The following is a 14,548-nucleotide window of genomic DNA, read 5'->3' on the forward strand; positions in this document are numbered from 1 at the left end:
TCTTTTGTCACCGGAGGAGTGGGATTTGTAACCCGTTCGGATGTCAATTACTTCAATTTCCCAATGAGAGAGTCCGTGCAAGGGTGGAGATTGAAGTGGTTCTATATCAAGGATTCCTTATCACCCGAATCTCAGCTTCCTCGCTTTGTCGATGCCCTTGAAGCCAAGCCCAAAAATTCCTGGAAGAATGTTCTCTCTCCCGACGAAAAAGTAGCAGCCGACAAATTGTTTGCTAGATTCCTTCGGATTAAAGAATCTGATGGCCAAACCATGGTTGGTACTGAGGTAGCGACAGTGTTTCTGAAACGTCGAATCCAACCAGTCATGGCTAGAATTCGTCCAATGTGGTTGTATTCGGGTCCAAAGGATGAGACCAGAATTAACGCTGCCGAACTGTCAGAAAAAGAACTGCTCGATGAAGTCCGTCGCCTCACTCTCTTCAGCCAAGAAGACTCGGTCCCATTGTTGTCTCCGTATACTCCTTTTGATGCCGATCATCCACCACCAGAGGTAATTTTCCTCCTCAGATTCCTGTTATGCTGCTATTTACTTAATCGACGTGATTCTCATTCGTCTTTTCTTCTACAGACCCTCATAGCTTCCGGGGACTTTCATAACTTGCCAAGTGATACTTCCGAAGGAAGAGGCTCTTCAGAACCCGTCGACTCTCGTACTGTTGAGCATACAAACCCAACAAGCGATCACGATGACCTGATAGACTCTGAAACTGCTCACACCAGTCTCCCCCCATCAGCCGATGACACTTGCGGCACAGAGGGATCAGTGCGTAATGATGACGCTGATCACAATGCCTTTGTTAATGCAGCTGCCGAGGAGACCAGGGCTCCACCTATGAAGAGATCAATCGGCGGCTTTGCCGATGAAGATGATCTCCTTGATATGTAAGTGTTTTTCTTCTTTTTACCATTTTCAGCTCCTTGGTCTTTTCACATTTTTCTCATAACTTGGTCGATCAAACCTTTCTTGTAGTGACGATGCTTTCATTGAGCCTCCGCCTAAGAAAGCCAGGTCTGATGTTGTCTCGCCGGCCGCCGCAGCTTCCGAAGCTTCGGCTCCGAAGGCGGTTGCCACGGCGCAAGCATCGACTGCCTCCTCCCTTTCCAAAGGGAAAGATACTCCTGCCGCTGCCACAGCTCCTCCTTCTGTAAGTCTTTGTCAAATCTAACAAGAACCTTTTGGAACGTGCCTTTGCCTAATGATCTTTGTAAAACATTCTCTTTCTTCAAGGATCTACGAGGTGTGATATCCTCTTTAGAGGCCTTCGCCTCTCAATTCACCTCTCTGGAGGCGGACAAAATTCGGCTGCAGGAAGAGGCTAAGTCTTCCTCTTCAAAGTTGGATGGCGCCATCAAAAAGGCTGCCATAGCTCGCCAGGAGGTCGACTCCCTGAAAGAAGAGCTGAACAAGCTGAAGGAGAGGTCGAAGGAGGAGGAAGCTCGGGCGACAGAAAAGGATGAACTCCTCCGTCGACCTGCCTTGGCCCTGCTTGGTAAGTTCCTACATCTCTTGTAGATTCACCACTTTTTATGGATCTGTTTTTTCGTCAACGATTTCCTTTAATTTCTTTGCAGAAGCCGCCAGCATCCCTGCTACTGCCTTGGACAAAGTTCCAGGCAACTCCCCGACAAATGGTGTGTCAATGGTTCTCGCCACCCACCAGCTTACCCGAGAGCTGCTTGACAAGGGAAAGGGTGCTCTGGCGCGGATGCATTCGATGATATTCCCCAAGGCCAAGCAGGAGAAAACTCTGGGGCAGCTAATTGACGCCTTCACTGTCGACACCAAGGAGGTCATCGAGGTATTCAAGCGTACCTCACGTACCTATGGTGCCCTCCTTGCCTTGAACTTATGATGGGTTACGGGTTTAAGGCTGACATCGAAGAAATGACTAAGGAGCTGCCGAAAGAGAAAGATGGGCGACTTGTTAACTTAAGCGCCTTTACAGCATCCGCCCGTACTTGTGCTCGCCAGCTCCTTGATTTAGTTTCGTCGGGAAAGGCATCGACTGGCCCCAGTCTGTCGACTCAGACTCAGGCTCCTTAATTGTTGTAACAATTTTGTCCTTGGGCTAGTATGAAACATTATTCTATTACGAGAACTTAAGTTTGTAATGAACACTGTGCTGGCAATGTTGCCAACACACTTTTGTCATAATATCTTCATTTGCACTTCTCCTGATAGGAATTTCTTGTACCTCTCCCGATGGGAGTTACGTTGGATGCTTGATTTGTCCATAACTATCAACCTTTTGACGCTGTTGCTGCGGAGTTTTCCCCGGTGCCCTCGTTTGTTGATGACTCTTCGGGCGTTCTTCCCGAAGGTGATCGGGTCCAACGAATGAAGGATCGGATCACGCGGATGGAGAAGGACCTGCGCAAGCACTTACGCCTTGGCTGCGATTGTCAACAAGAAGGGCGAGATTGCAGCCGACGTAGAGCGGTATGCTCTTACTCGAGCTACATAAGGCTACCGAGAGCTTGAACTGTGAGTCCTTTGATCTCTCGCGCCCTTTGATTGATGGAATCTTATCTAATCCTTTTGTTTACTTCTGTGCCAGTCATTGCTCTGAATCGTGCAGAGGAGAACAAGCGGATTCACGAATGTGTGAATGCATTGACCCAGCTATCCTCATCCGAAGAGATTTTCTGGCGGGAGCACTCGAAGGCTTCGGCTGTCGCGCAGTTTCAGGATCGGGTTCAGCAGGGTCCATCACTTTTTTGACAAGTGCTACAAGGCTATGAGGATGGTTTGGAAGACAATGTTCCCTTTGAACGCAGTTCCCCCAACTCTCCTTGCTTTGATGTCTGAATTTGGTAACGCCAAGAAGGTCCGAGAGTTGGTACGCGCGCAAGTTTTTGCAGGGGCCAGGTTTACACTTGCCCTTGTTCTTGCCCGTTATCCTTCGGCAGGTTTGCTGTCGATTGCCAACGCTACTGGAGACTTGGAGGCGCTGTACCCGAAGGTATTGTTGCCTGCTAACATAGTTGTCGACAGACTCGAGGAAGACTCAAGGGTACCTGAAGAAAGAGGAACTCCGCAAGGGTGATTTCAGGATTTTAATGTCCATTTTGTAAATAGAAAATTTGGCTACTTTATCCAAGTGTTTGGATTATGTAATGATGCCTTCTTATTCGGTAGATACATGCATATGTACTTTTACCATGTTATTGCCGTTGGCAAGTTTTGAGCGAATCTTAGTTGCTCGTTTAAATGTATGTATATTGGTTGGTTAGCAAATCATGTGAGTGATCAGCTCGTGTTGCAGGTCTTGCTAAACCTGTTGTATGCGCAACTTTGCTTTCAACCGTTTTAAATTTCGACGAGCACTCCCGAATATTTCGGGTGTAGTGATTCTGCCGATGAGCCCGTTGTTCTTTGATATTTCCATAAGTGAAATATCGAACGTGGGTTGTTGTTTATGTGTATTTCCAAACTCTTGCTATTTACGGCACTCGTAGAGGCATCTATAGCAGAGGGAAAGGTCAACGTCATTTTAGCACTCGTAGAGGCTTTTTTTGGAGCACGATCTTCTGCCTCGTACTATCTTTGCATAGTGATGGGGCTTTAGAAGGTTGGTAGTTACTGCAATGCTTAACAAAGAATCGAAGCTTAATTTCATATTAATAAGGTAAGCACGATGCTAAAGGGCGAAAAGGGGAAGGCCCTGTTTATAATGAAGGAAAAAAGAAAATAAGGCTAGTAAACTGCTTAGGCAAGGAAGGGGTTCTTCTCTTCTTCTGGCTTCTTCACCGCGTTAGTGGTTGCTGCAGCGTTGCTGGTTTCATCAGGGATTTGGGCGGTGGTTACCATCGTCTTGCTATCTCCTAAACCTTTTGTGCCATCAACCCTTTGCTGCCGAGGCTTCTGCTGCCGAAGCTTCTGCTGCCGAAGCTTTGAGGGCGAGAGCGGCCGGCTTCTGCTTGGTTTCCCTGCCATCTTTTTCTTCCTTGATCTCTCGTAAAGACAGCTTGGGCGGAGGATCAACGGTTTCTCGCTGTGGCCCGGACTTTGCAGCAATCCTCTGAAAGTCGCGATCACAATTGTCTGAGCGTGAAAAACTTCCATAGACTGTGATGTTTGTCCCATTGTTCCCAGGCATTTTCAGCTTGAGGTACGCATAATGTGGCACAGCCATGAACTTGGCATACGCTGGTCTCCCGAGTATTGCGTGATACTGTGACTCCCAGATCACCACTTCAAACTCGATTTTTTTCCTTCCTGAAATTGTCGGCTCTACCGAAGATAACATTCAGGTAGACTTTGCCAAGAGAGTAGCCCGGTGCAGTTGGAAGGATCCCGTGGAAGCAGGTGTCTGTTTCTTCCAGCATATTCATGGTGATCCCCATGCTTCTGATTGTGTCGACGAATATCAGGTTTAGTCCGCTTCCACCATCCATGAAGACTTTGCTCATCTTGAACCCCCCAATTTGTGCTTCGACTACCAAGGCGGCGTGTCCTGGTTTTGGTATGGTCATCGGGTGATCTCGCTCGACCGAACGTAATGTTACGAGAAGACCGATCGACGTACTCAGGGATGTTTGCCATGATGCTTTCTGCCAAGTTGATTTCTCGCGTGAGCTTCTTCATCTCCCTTTTCGAAACGCCTGTCCTGTGGATCATGCTCATCTGCCCACATGGCGGTGGAAACGCCTCGTTGGGTTGATGGGGTTGAGCCTGCTGGACGTGATGCTGCGGTGGAGGTGGGGGTGGTGGTGGTAGTTGTTGCTGGCCTGACTGCTGTATGAGTTTGTGCATGTCAAGGAACTGCCGGCAGTCCCTGAGCAGGTGACTTGACTTCGTTTTACCGTCCTTGGAATCAACATACGAGTGCAGGTAACAAGGGGCGTTGACCTGTTCGGCGTAGGGTAGTTCGGGAGTCCTCTGCTGTCGTGGTTTATAATTACCACGGTTCCCAGAGTTGTTCCGGTTACCATCGTGCCTGTCGTCTCGGTCGTCCTGCCGATCGGAATACCCTGCGGCTACCAGATTGTTATCATCGTAGTTGCGGTTTTCCTTCTCTTGTGACGATCCCTTCGGCCACCCGAGTCGTGCTTCGGCTGGTCATCGTCTTCGTCATCACTACGCTGCCGTGGCCTTCGTACGTTGTCCTCACCATCAGCCCAGCTGTTGGCGATTTCCATTAGCTTGGTTATGGTTTTTGGCTTTTTGCGCCCGAGTTCTTCTACGTAACTTTCCCGCTGAACGCAATCGCTGAAAGCGTCGATTGCTCTGTCGACAGATACATCTTCGGCAGCGTTTAGGAGCTTTGTGAATCTCCCGATGTATGAACGCATCGACTCCTTCTGCTTCTGTCGGCAATTCCGTAGTTCTTCGATCCCGACGGGCCTCTTGTATGTTGCTTGGAAGTTGGCAACGAAGGCGTCTACTAGGTCGTCCCATGATTTGACAGAACCTTTCGGCAGCCCCCTTAGCCAGGCTCGTGCTGAATCTTTCAAGTAAAGCTGTAAGCATTGCATTGCCGCTATCTCGGTTTCCTTTGTGCGGGATCACGATCTGCAGGTAGTCGTCTATCCGGGATCTTGGTTCCTGTTGCCCATCGTACTTGGCGAGCATCGGTAGGGGTAGGCTTAAATTTTTTGGGCGGCATTGTTTCGCGGATCTTGTAACTTAGACAGTCGGCTCCCCTGAGCTCGCCGTCGTACTCCTGGTCTTCATCCGAAGAATCGCTGTCGTTGTCCTTCCTAGAGGCGCGTCGTCGCCTTGCCTTGTCGATCTTGCTCTGGGTGATTTCGTCCCGAGCATCTCTCGCATGATGTTTCGACCCACTGTCTTGGACGGTGGTCTTTTCCTTTGGCGGGACTAGGTTGTTCCCCAATATTGCGAGACTCTCCAGGGCACCTCGATGAGCTTGAGCCATGGACCCTTCGGGCGTTGGTTGATGAGGTATGCGGCGAGGTTGGCCGTTGCTCTCGCAACGGTTTTCGGTCGTGGCATGCCGGCGCTATCCATAGTCATGAAGGATTTGGTCAGATTCGACGTTATTTCCCTGGCGTCATCTTCGAAAGCTCGGACGGTCTCGACCGGTGCTTGCCTCGTTCCTCGAGTGTTTCGGGAGGCACTCCCTTGTGAGCCCTTCGCCGTTCGCTGGATCGGTCCGCCGCGAGATAGGCATCTCTCGAGGGTGGCTTGCTCTTTCGACAGGTGTTCCCGGTTTTTCTCCAGTATGGAGCGATAAGCATTGAGAGTTCCAACCGAAGTTCCTGCGGGGAGCGGCGTGTTGTTGAGTACTGCTGCCCTTGCTGCTGCCCACTCTTCATCTGCGATGGTGTAATCGCTGTCACGGTTGCTGGCGCTGTTTTCAAAACTTGCCCTTCTACTGGAACGGGGGGTATGGTCTTCGTCTCCTCTGCGCCTTGTGTTTCCCGTGTTATTGGCGACATAAACCTGATGGGGTGCCGTTCTTCGGGTGGTTCCCTGGATGGTGCTGCCGATACTGTCCTCTCCCGATGAATACTGGGCGTTGCAGACGAACGGCGTGTCGCTTGATCCCAGCCCATGCACTGGTGTCGCGGTTCGGGCGGTGAGTACGAAGTTAGTTTCGAAGATGAGGAATCGTCCGACCCTACCGACATGGAGGACACCGAGCGGGGAGTCGAGGGCATGGGTGAGCACGTCGATTCTGTCAGACCAGCCGACAGATCGAGTGATGATGACGCGTTTGAACCCGTCGATCCGGAAGTGGGGGATTCCAGCAATCGAAGGATTCCCTCTGCGTTGACGTTGTAGTGGACGCTGCCGAAGGTCATCTCCATGTTTCCTTGTAGATCTGAAAAGTTCGAGCGGGAGGAATCGCTGTGTGGGGTAAACTCGTAAGAGCCGAATCGAATCGGGCTTCCCAGGATTGGCGACGATGGTGTTGATGAAGTTGCTGATAAAGTTATCGGCGAGGCCGCCGATGTCATGATCGGATCTGCCGATGCCCTGCCTTGTGCCGACAGGGTTCCCACAGACGGCGCCAATTGTCGAGGGTGCTCCTCGGCAATGCCCTCCGATAGGGGCTTAGGGTTGATGGAATCCTGCAAGCTGACACGAGACATCGGTACACAGACAAGCGGGGAGAGCGATTTACCCAGGTTCGGGGCCCTCGATGAGGTAAAACCCTTACGTCCTGCCTGTATGTTCTTGATTATGATGAAAACAGGTTACAATGGGGTGCCGAATAGTTCGGATGTGGTCTCGTCGAGGTGCTAGTTGTTAGGTAACCTAGTTCTAAGCTTCTGCTGGCTAGTATTGCTAATATTGATTGTTTGTTCCCTCGATAGCCCCTCTCCTGGCCTTTATATAGGTGGCCAGGTCTCGAGAGGTCTAATCGAGTACGACTAGGTTTACAGTAGATCTGTTTCTAAACTTTCCTTGTTCGGCTCCTTTCGTGTCTTGTACTTCAAGAAACCTTCCGCTGCACCGTCCTAGTGGCCCATCTTGCCATCGGGTACCTTCATGGGCCTTCAGTTGGGCTGTGTAGGGTAGAGCAACATTGGTTATCCGAAGGGTTATGCCCACGTCAGCAGCGATTCGAAGCAATGATGAAGACAATGAGTAAACAACTGAATCATATAGCAAAGACTTTTCATGAATAGTACTTTCAAGACAAGCATCAATAAGACTTGCATAAGAGTTACTCATAAAGCAATAAATTCTTAGTAGAAAGCTTTGAAACGACACAAAGGAAGATATAAGTTTCTGCAGTTGCTTTCAACTTCAACATATTTATCTCATGGATAATTGTCAACACAAAGTAATATAACAAGTGCAATAGGTAGATATGTAAGAATCAATGCACACAGTTGACACAATTGTTTGCTTCTAAGATAGAAAGAATAGGTAAACTGACTCAACAATAAAGTAGAAGATAGACCCTTCGCAGAGGGAAGCATGGATTACTATTTTTGTGCTAGAGATTTTCATTTTGAAAACATAGAAACAATTTTGTCAACGGTAGTAATAAATCATATGTGTTATGTATAAGACATCCTATAAGTTGCAAGCATCATGCATAGTATACCAATAGTGCTCGCACCTTGTCCTAATTAGCTTGGATTAACACGGATTATCATTGCATAGCATATGTTTCAACCAAGTGTCACAAGAGGTACCTCTATGCCGCTCGTACAGAGGTCTAAGGAGAAAGTTCGCATTGGATTTCTCGCTTTTGATTATTCTCAACTTAGACATCCATACCGGGACAACATAGACAACGAGATAATGGACTCCTCTTTTAATGCATAAGCATTTAACAACAGATAAAATTCTCATAAGAGATTGAGGATTTGCGTCCAAACTGAAACTTCCACCATGATTCATGGCTTTAGTTAGCGGCCCAATGTTCTTCTCTAACAATATGCATATTCAAACCATTTGATCATGAAAATCGCCCTTACTTCAGACAAGACGAACATGCATAGCAACTCACATGATATTCAACAAAGGTAAAAGTTGATGGCGTCCCCCGAAACATGGTTACCGCTCAACAAGCAACTTATTAAGAAATAAGATACATAAGTACATATTCTTCACCACAATAGTTTTTAAGGCTATTTTCCCATGAGCTATGTATTGTAAAGGCAAAGAATAGAAGTTTAAAGGTAGCACTCAAGTAATGTACTTTGGAATGACAGAGAAATACCATGTGGTAGGTAGGTATGGTGGACACAAATGGCATAGTTTTTGGCTCAAGGATTTGGATGCACGAGAAGAATCCCTCTCAATACAAGGCTAGGCTAGCAAGGTTGTTTGAAGCAAACTCAAGTATAAAATAGTGCAGCAAGACTCACATATGAACATATTGTAAGTATTATAAGACTTTACATCGTCTCCTTGTTGTTCAAACACCTTAACCAGAAAATATCTAGACTCTAGAGACCAATCATGCAAACCAAATTATAACAAGCTCTATGTAGTTCTTCATTAATAGGTACAAAGTACATGATGCAAGAGCTTAAACATGATCTATATGAGCACAACAATTGCCAAGTATCAAATTATTCAAGACATTATACCAATTACCACATGCGGCATTTTCCGTTTCCAACCATATATCAATGAACGAAGTAGTTCAACCTTCGCAATGAACATTAAGAAAAAAAAGCTAAGAACACATGTGTTCATATGCAACAGTGGAGCGTGTCTCTCTCCCACACAAAGAATGCTAGGATCCGATTTTATTCAAACAAAAACAAAAATAAAAGCAAACAGACCCTCCAAGCAAAGCACATAAGATGTGACTGAATAAAAATATAGTTTCACTAGAGGTGACCTGATAAGTTGTCGATGAAGAAGGGGATGCCTTGGGCATCCCCAAGCTTAGATACTTGAGTCTTCTTGAAATATGCGGGGATGAACCACGGGGGCATCCCCAAGCTTAGACTTTTCACTCTTCTTGATCATATTGTATCATCCTCCTCTCTTGACCCTTGAAAACTTCCTCCACACCAAACTCGAAACAAACTCATTAGAGGGTTAGTGCATAATTGAAAATTCATATATTCAGAGGTGACATAATCATTCTTAACACTTCTGGACATTGCACAAAGCTACTGAAAGTTAATGGAACAAAGAAATCCATCAAACATAGCAAAACAGGCAATGCGAAATAAAAGGCAGAATCTGTCAAAATAGAATAGTCCGTAAAGACGAATTTGTCAGGGGCACTTAACTTGCTCAGATGAAAATGCTTAAATTGAATGAAAGTTGCGTACATATCTGAGGATCACGCACGTAAATTGGCAGATTTTTCTGAGTTACCTACAGAGAACCCTGCCCAAATTCGTGACAGCAAGAAATCTGTTTACGAGCGATAATCCAAATCTAGTATTGACTTTACTATCAAAGACTTTACTTGGCACAACAATGCAATAAAATAAAGATAAGGAGAGGTTGCTACAGTAGTAACAACTTCCAAGACTCAAATATAAAACAAAAGTGATGTAGTAAAATGATGGGTTGTCTCCCATAAGCGCTTTTCTTTAACGCCTTTCAGCTAGGCGCAGAAAGTGTGAATCAAGTATTATCAAGAGATGAAGCATCGACATCATAATTTTTTCTAATAATAGAATCATAAGGTAACTTCATTCTTTTTCTAGGGAAGTGTTCCATACCTTTCTTGAGAGGAAATTGATATTTAATATTACCTTCCTTCATATCAATGGTAGCACCAACAGTTCGAAGAAAAGGTCTTCCCAATATAATGGGACAAGATGCATTGCATTCAATATCCAAGACAACAAAATCAAAGGGGACAAGGTTATTGTTAACCATAATACGAACATTATCAATCCTCCCCAAAGGTTTCTTTATAGCATTATCAGCAAGATTAACATCCAAATAACAATTTTTCAATGGTGGCAAGTCAAGCATATCATAGATTTTCTTAGGCATAACAGAAATACTTGCACCAAGATCACATAAAGCATTACAATCAAAATCATTGACCCTCATCTTAATGATGCGCTCCCAACCATCTTCTAACTTCCTAGGAATAGAAGTTCCAAGTTTTAGTTTATCTTCTCTAGCTTTTATGAGAGCATTTGTGATATGTTTTGTAAAGGCCAAATTTATAGCACTAGCATTGGGACTTTTAGCAAGTTTTTGTAAGAACTTTATAACTTCAGAGATATGACAATCATCAAAATCTAAACCATTATGATCTACAGCAATGGGATCATTGTCCCCAATATTTTGAAAAATTTCAGCAGTTTTATCACAAGCAGTTTCAGTGAGTTTCGAGCAGTTTTGCACGCTTTGCACTAGGAGTAGAAACATTGCCAACACCAATTATTTTACCATTGATAGTAGGAGGTTTAGCAACATGTGAATCATTATCATTACTAGTGGTGGTAATAGTCCAAACTTTAGCTACATTATTCTTTTTAGCAAGTTTTTCGTTTTCTTCTCTTTCCCACCTAGCATGCAATTCAGCCATCAATCTAATATTCTCATTAATTCGAACTTGGATGGCGTTTGCTGTAGTAACAATCTTATTATCATTATCCTTATTAGGCATAACTTTCAATTTTAAAAGATCAACATCAGAGGCAAGTCTATCAACCTTAGAAGCAAGAATATCAATTTTACCAAGCTTTTCTTCAACAGATTTGTTAAAAGCAGTTTGTGTACTAATAAATTCTTTAAGAATAGCTTCAAGACCAGGGGGTACACTCCTATTATTGTTGTAAGAATTCCCATAAGAATTACCATAACCATTACTATTAGCAGAAGGATATGGCCTATAGTCGTTACCAGAATTATTCCTATAAGCATTGTTGTTGAAATTATTACTTTTAATGAAATTCACATCAACATGTTCTTCTTGGGCAACCAATGAAGCTAAAGGAACATTATTAGGATCAACATTAGATCTACCATTCACAAGCATAGACATAATAGCATCAATCTTATCATTCAAGGAGGAGGTTTCTTCAACAGAATTTACCTTCTTACCTTGTGGAGCCCTTTCAGTGTGTCATTCAGAGTAATTGATCATCATATCATCAAGAAGCTTTGTTGCGGCGCCTAGAGTGATGGACATAAAGGTACCTCCAGCAGCTGAATCCAATAGGTTCCGTGATGAAAAATTCAATCCTGCATATAAGGTTTGGATGATCATCCAAGTAGTTAGTCCATGGGTTGGGCAATTCTTTACCAAAGATTTCATTCTTTCCCATGCTTGAGCAACATGTTCATTATCTAATTGTTTAAAATTCATTATGATACTTCTCAAAGATATAATTTTAGCAGGAGGATAATATCTACCAATGAAAGCATCTTTACATTTAGTCCATGAATCAATACTATTCTTAGGCAAAGATAGCAACCAATCTTTAGCTCTTCCTCTTAAGGAGAAAGGAAACAATTTTAATTTTATAATATCACCATCTACATCCTTATACTTTTGCATTTCACAAAGTTCAACAAAATTATTAAGATGGGCAGCAGCATCATCAGAACTAACACCAGAAAATTGCTCTCTTATGACAAGATTTAGTAAAGCGAGGTTTAATTTCAAAGAATTCTCGCTGCGATGGCAGGTGGAGCAATAGGTGTGCATAAGAAATCATTATTATTTGTGCTAGTGAAGTCACACAACTTAGTATTTTCAGGAGTATTCATTTTAACAGTAGTAAATAAAGTAAACTAAATAAAGTAAATGCAAGTAACTAATTTTTTTGTGTTTTTAATATGGAGAACGCAAACAAGATAGTAAATAAAGTAAAGCTAGCAACTAATTTTTTTGTGTTTTGTTTTAGTGCAGCAAACAAAGTAGTAAATAAAATAAAGCAAGACAAAAACAAAGTAAAGAGATTGGAAGTGGAGACTCCCTTGCAGGCGTGTCTTGATCTCCCCGACAACGGCGCCGGAAATTTAGCTTGATACGCGTAAAGCACACGTCCGTTGGGAACCCCAAGTGGAAGGTATGATGCGTATAGAAGCAAGTTTCCCTCGGTAAGAAACCAAGGTTTATCAAACCGATAGGAGCCAAGAAGCACGTTGAAGGTTGATGGCGGCGAAGTGTAGTGCGGCGCAACACCGGGGATTCGGCGCCAACGTGGAACCTGCACAACACAATCAAAGTACTTTGCCCCAACGTAACGAGTGAGGTTGTCAATCTCACCGACTTTCTGTAAACAAAGGATTAATTGTATAGTGTGGATGATGATGTTTGTTTGCGAAGAACGAGTAAAGAACAAGTATTGCAGTAGATTGTATTTCAGATGTAAAGAATGGACCGGGGTCCACAGTTCACTTGTGGTGTCTCTCCCATAAGATAAATAGCATGTTGGGTGAACAAATTACAGTTGGGCAATTGACAAATAAAGAAGGCATAACAATGCACATACATATATCATGATGAGTACTATGAAATTTAATCAGGGCATTACGACAAAGTACATAGACTGCTATCCAGCATGCATCTATGCCTAAATAGTCCACTTTCAGGTTATCATCCGAACCCCTTCCAGTATTAAGTTGCAAACAACGAGACAATTGCATTAAGTATGGTGCGTAATGTAATCAACACAAATATCCTTAGACAAAGCATCGATGTTTTATCCCTAGTAGCAACAGCACATCCACAACCTTAGAACTTTACTGTCACTTGTCCTAGATTCAATGGAGGCATGAACCCACTATCGAGCATAAATACTCCCTCTTGGAGTTACAAGTATCAACTTGGCAGAGCCTCTACTAGCAACGGAGAGCATGCAAGAACATAAACAACATATATGATAGATTGATAATCAACTTGACATAGTATTCAATATTCATCGGATCCCAACAAACACAACATGTAGCATTACAGATAGATGATCTTGATCATGATAGGTAGCTCACAAGATCTAACATGATAGCACAATGAGGAGAAGATAACCATCTAGCTACTGCTATGGACCCATAGTCCAGGGGTGAACTACTCACACATCGATCCGGAGGCGATCATGGCGATGAAGAGCCCTCCGGGAGATGATTCCCCTCTCCGGCGGGGTGCCGGAGGCGATCTCCTGAATCCCCCGAGATGGGATTGGCGGCGGCGACGTCTCTGGAAGGTTTTCCGTATCGTGGCTCTCGGTACTGGGGGTTTCGCGACGAAGGCTTTAAGTAGGCGGAAGGGCGGAGTCGGAGAAGTCACGGGGGCCCCACACGCTAGGGCCGCGCGGCCCCCCCTTAGGCCGCGCCGCCCTAGTGTGGCGGCGCCCCGTGGCCCCACTTCGTTTCTCCCTCGGTCTTCTTGAAGCTTCGTGGAAAAATAAGCCCCTGGGCGTTGATTTCGTCCAATTCCGAGAATATTTCCTTACTAGGATTTCTGAAACCAAAAACAACAGAAAACAACAACTGGCTCTTCGGCATCTCGTCAATAGGTTAGTGCCGGCAAATGCATAATAATGACATAAAATGTGTATAAAACATGTGAGTATCATCATAAAAGTAGCATGGAACATAAGAAATTATAGATACGTTTGAGACGTATCAACAATGCACATACATATCATGATGACTACTATGAGATTTACTTAGGGCATTACGACAAAGAACATAGACCGCCATCCAGCATGCATCTATGCCTAAAAAGTCCACCTTCGGGTTAGCATCCGAACCCTTCCAGATATTAAGTTGCAAACAACGAGACAATTGCATTAAGTATTGTGCGTAATGTAAACAATACAAATATCCTTAGACAAAGCATTGATGTTTTATCCCTAGTGGCGACAACACATCCACAACCTTAGGGGTTGCTGTCACTCCCCCAGATTCAATGGCTATCTAGCATAAATACTCCCTCTTGGAGTTACAAGTATCAACATGGCCAGAGCCTCTACTAGCAACGGAGAGCATGCAAGATCATAAATAACACAGATATGATAGATCAATAATCAACTTGACATAGTATTCCATATTCATCGGATCCCAACAAACACAACATGTAGCATTACAAATAGATGATCTTGATCATGATAGGCAGCTCACAAGATCTAAACATGATGGCACAATAGGAGAAGACAACCATCTAGCT

Source organism: Lolium rigidum, chromosome 1 (genome assembly GCF_022539505.1).
Source record: "Lolium rigidum isolate FL_2022 chromosome 1, APGP_CSIRO_Lrig_0.1, whole genome shotgun sequence".
Taxonomy (NCBI): domain Eukaryota; kingdom Viridiplantae; phylum Streptophyta; class Magnoliopsida; order Poales; family Poaceae; genus Lolium; species Lolium rigidum.